The sequence below is a fragment of the Macrobrachium nipponense genome, chromosome 5, assembly GCF_015104395.2.
Source record: "Macrobrachium nipponense isolate FS-2020 chromosome 5, ASM1510439v2, whole genome shotgun sequence".
Classification (NCBI taxonomy): domain Eukaryota; kingdom Metazoa; phylum Arthropoda; class Malacostraca; order Decapoda; family Palaemonidae; genus Macrobrachium; species Macrobrachium nipponense.
In genome coordinates, this window is record NC_061107.1 from 2,670,050 (window position 1) to 2,675,288 (window position 5,239).

The 5,239-nt window shown below is 36.4% G+C and overlaps 1 long non-coding RNA gene across 1 annotated transcript; it reads left to right on the forward strand.

Annotated features, from left to right (window-relative positions):
* The first annotated feature begins 262 nt into the window (after positions 1-262).
* LOC135215712 (uncharacterized) lies at positions 263-4,741 on the forward strand. The gene is made up of 3 exons (XR_010314759.1): positions 263-438; positions 2,827-3,020; positions 4,114-4,741. It is a non-coding gene; the product is annotated as an uncharacterized LOC135215712 (long non-coding RNA).
* Positions 4,742-5,239: the final 498 nt, after the last annotated feature.

Here is a 5,239-nt window from a genome sequence, read left to right on the forward strand (position 1 = left end):
AAACGGGTTTAGTCTTTGTTGGGTCGAAATTAATGTTTCAGGAAACTTGTTCTTTTCTGTCATATCTGCCTCATCATATTGTAATTGGATTTTTAATTACCTCTTATCCTGGATACGTTTTCAACCTCGTTAAAAAAAACTGCTAACGTATTCTGTTTTATTTCAGACCAGCCAACAAATACATTACTTTTTCATATCATATTTTCCTTTCAGACATTTTTAAGAGTTCTGATCAATTGTTATATCTTTCTTGAAAGGAATGGATATGCAACCCCACATGACCCATATGACCTGCTTTGGCCGAAGGATTCAGTAACCTGGTCAGCCAAGTGAGGCTGGAGATGAGTGGAGATGAGTGGAAGTTAAGCAAGGGAAAGTCACCTTATCGATCGTCGCTTGAATCTTATTAGTTTTCCACCGAAAGCCATTCCACAGAAGGTAAGGTGGGAGCTCTTTCATTCATCCCCTGCTACAACAGAGTTCATTCTTTCCCTGAAAAGCGTATCCTAAAATGGCTAGAAATCGAGGAGTCGAGAATTCATTCTGGCTATCAGATGTACAAATTTATGGGACCTTTTGTTGTACGTGGCATAGATCCTTCCCCAATTCTGTGCACTGTTTAAAGACCCCACTTACGAAACAGCAGTTCATGAATACGAGGCAAACCTTTATGTTATACTTTCGGCGAGGAATATCTGCTTATTATGTTCCAATATTAGGTTTACCTCATCCGCATGTGTTATCAGAATTCTTTCAAACCTGCTCATGGAAATTCAGAATAAACATTAAACCTAAAATATACTTTATTAGAGTTAAATATTGCATTCTTAGTATTTTAAATCTAATTTTTAACTCATTCAGCTTTCATTTAATAAAAATGTGATATATCACTTAGTTCTTTGACTATTCATGTAGATGCTTCACAGCTTTTATCTACCTGTCTCCATTCATAAAACCAATCGCTGCTGGGGCTCAGAGATATATTTCAAACGCTATTGCTATGAGGACTTTAAGACTATAAACGTTATTTTTAAGGTTTATTTTTGTTTTTAATGAGCTGTGCTTAAAGGATTAAAGATATTTATTTACATTTGTTTAATTAATATTTCTATTTGGAATTTAATTGAATTTTGTATGATTTATTAGCCATTTTTCAAAATAGTGGGTTGATTCATCCTACAAACTACGCAGATATAGACTCACAGTTTGCATTTGATATTTAAGTAGTACTTGATGATTTAATACTTCATATGCTTTTACAGAAACGTTACTAAAAAGAGCTGTAATTGTATCTCAGAATTAACTGTAAGAATTTTAGATTTGATTTCCCATAAAACGAAAACAAGAGGTTACTCGTGATGTTGCCATTCGAGCAGCGACGGGGAATAATTACCTTGGCTGTGAGCTCCAATCCTAATTGGTTTGTGCCCGTGTTCACCACTCGAGCTGTAATGGCATTAAGTACTAATAGGCAAACATTTTGTCCGGATTTCTATTAAATATTACTTTTACGTCCCACATATCTCTCATCAAAAGACTTTGAAATATATTCTTATGATATAGGAGGAGATTATAGCTGGGAAAACCTCTTTATCTGCTTTAATTAACACATTCATCTTATGGAAGAGTTAACAGTTAACATGTTAAATCTTGGCTTTGGATAACACGCTTTCAAGTGTAGCCAGAGTTTGATCAGTTGTTACCCATAACTTTCATGACTGTTGTGATTGGATTTGTTGTACTTCTTACATGATCTAAATTATAATGAAGATAATTCAATTATGGGGTTTTATCGAAGAAAGCCGTGATTTAGATGTCATTTAGTGACTGAGCATACTATTAAAGATGTTATACAGTTTTTTAAAGCTGCCTTTTTTCATAAAGCAGGTATTAGTAAAGAATGTATCCACCAATCATATCCGAGGACAATGTAGCCAATGAGAGGACAGGAGTTTCTCGCCAAGTGGGTGTTCCTCGCGTTTATACAGAGAACCTGCTCGGATCCCCCCCCCCCTCCCCCCCGTCCCCCCCACCACCACAAAAAAAAAAAAATATTATATAGTATGGGTATATTATAATATATATAGATAATATATAATATTATTAATATATATAGATATTATATATATATATTATATATAATATATATTATATATATATATATAATTATATTAATAAATAAAGCGGGAGAGACGTCTTTGAATCGCTCTAGCTATGGGAGGTGGGGTAGGGGGTTTGAGGCAGTAATCATTAATTTTAAGATTTTAACAATCTTTTGCTTGAAGTATTGGAAATATCCATTTTTCACAGGTGTTAAATCGATATAATTTTTATGGGGAATTGCATTTAATATCAGATAATTGATTAAGTTTAGGCAAACCGGTGCAGTGAGTGATATAAGGAGTAGGATGATTCATCCTACCAGCATTTCGTATTTAAGTAGTCAAAATTTTTTTTATAGAAACGTCAATAGAAACCTGCATGCATGTATCTCGGTATAGCTGAAGGAATGATCGATTTCAGTAAAAAAAAAAAAATAAACGAGCGATTTAATTCTCAAAGCCTCCATAGTTTGAAAGACGTGTCTCGCAGCTCTTAAAATCATCTGAAAAAAAGCGGCAAAATATCTGTCTTCTCATGGGCTGTCAGCCTCAACCCTGATTGGTGGGTGCACGTGTTTACTACTCAAGCTGCTGTAGTGATGTCACGCTGAATATTATGTAGGTATTGCCATAAAGCGTAAACAGACAAACGTTTGATCCGAGTTTCTATTAAATATTGGTTTTAGTTTGTCTATATCTGAACTATTTATTTTCTCCATGGCAGAAACATCTAACTCTCCCGAGATCGCCAGTGGATGATCGACTTCCATCAGGCGTTTACTGCAGTCGAATCGAAGCCAGACATCAAATCCTCCTCCAGTAACCTTGGTCTCTCCAGATCCCCGTGAATTTCGAGTGACTGCGAGAGGAGAGATGACAACTGAAGCAGCGACAAACAACAGGCGCCTCAGTGGCGCGGTAGGTTTGGTCTTGGCCTGCCACCTCGGTGGCCGCTAGTTCGGCTCTCGTGCATTCCACTGAGGGGTCAGAGATGTGTATTTCTGGTGATAGAAGTTCACTCTCGACGTGGTTTGGAAGTCACGTAAAGCCGTTGGTCCCGTTGCTGAATAACCACTGTTTCCATGCAACGTAAAAACACCATACAAACAAACAAATAAGACAGACAACAGGGTAAGAAGTGTAGTATACCCCAAAGCCACAGGAAATCTTACCCAGTCCAGACTCCTTTCCATTCCCAAACCTAATTTCCTCCGGTTGATATCCAACTATGCGTCACTTACTCAGAGGTGCTAGTAGTAAACATGGCGGAAGATCCTTGGACGTCGTTTTTAGTACTAGCCCCGCGTGGATCGAAGTATTATATGCACCCATTTCTATATAATGTGGTCGACAAGTTACATTAACAAACGATATCTTCGCGCATGTGCGGCCGTCTACTTTACTTTGTATGAGTTTACCCTGTTTGACAAAGGTGGATATATACTGGGTTCATACCCACTCCCCCTTCCCATTAACCATCTATCACACCTTTCTCCTTCATTTTCTTCCAATCCAGCAAATGTTGGCCGAAACTGGGATACTAACAAACAGCAATAGTAATATAACTGTAACAATTCAAGTTCTCTCTTTTTGAGAAACTAACATGACAGCCTGTGAAGAAGAAAAAATGTCCTGGAGTACATCAAACCCTACTTCACCCAGAAATCCAGACCCACAGCAGTTTTAGTTTTCTTTGAGTAACAGCTGTTGTGTCTGTGCTAGCACGTTTATGTTTCATGTACTCGTAGTAAGTGAAATCGTATGTGTAATCCCCGTACAGCTTTACCCTATTTCTCCAAATTACATTTTATTTTTATCAGTTCCGTCGTATCTCTCCATCAGTGAACCTTTTTTAGCCCCTTCCTGTCTCTAAACAACTAAATCAAGACTTTTTGCTGTCATACCTGATCTCATACTGATAGGTTCAATAAAGCTTAAACAGGATTTGTAACTCTACTTGTCCATTTCTATTTTTTATTTTCAATCAATGATATTTCTTTTCTCTTTACAGAAGCGTCATCTGTTTTGGGCCTCTCTGGGAGCAAGAACCTGTGCTGGTAAACTACTAAGTTAGTTCCTGACAGCATTAATCAATGTTTTAACCCTGATCGGTCGTTCAAGGTGCGTACTACTCAGGCGTCCACGTTTTCGTTGCCATCATACGCCTAGAGATAAACATTATATTATTTTTCTAAGTTAAAAGGAACTTCGCATTGTATATTTGTTATCGGAAGAATGTTGAACATATTCATATGATTTAAAAGTAAACAAAAGTGGTACAATAAACTTTATTTGCTCAAAATATTATATCCATTTTCTGAAGAGTAATCAGTTAGTATTTCAAAATTTGGGAACGCAGACGACATCTGGCAGCGTAGCAAGAGTATAGGTCATTAATCCTTTGGATGCGTTAAAACTAATGAAGTTACTTCTCTTTTTCTTAAAAGACTGTATAGTTTTGATAGGATTTAATTAACGTGTAATGTAATTAGTGGAGCGCTCGTATAGACACTACACCATTTGTAGCTAGTTGTCTGTATTGTGAGTCAACAAGGCATCCACCAATCACTGTTGACTATGGTGCAGCCAATGAAAGGTCAAGAATTTCCATGAGGGTGTTCCAGGGTTATATATACTGCTGTTACAAGAAGTTGGGGAGGGGGCATGGGGTGGGGGTGGTTTGCTCTTTAAGATTAAATTAAGTTTTGGGGCCATTCTCTTAAGTCCAGTTATGCGATTCATTTAGAGAAGTTTATTTAATTTTCTTGTATATAGAAGGGAATTAATTATTAAATGTATTAAGCAAAATGATGGAGTAAGTGACATAAATAGTAGTATAACTCAACTTACTTAAGACACTGGTAGTAGGATGAATCATCCTGCTAATAGCTCAAGTAGTAGGGTGATTCATTCTACTAACTGAACTGCCATACAGTCACAATTGTATTTTGTATTTAAATAGGATAATAATGAATGATTTCATGTTTAAATTCCTTTCATAAAATCATAAATAAAATAATGGGTAAGTATATAAAAGTATGTATCTGAATTAGGTTCAGGAATAATCGAATTCCCTTTAAAATAATGACTTAATCCTTAAAGACGTCATAGCTAGAAAGTTTGAAAGATGTTTCTCG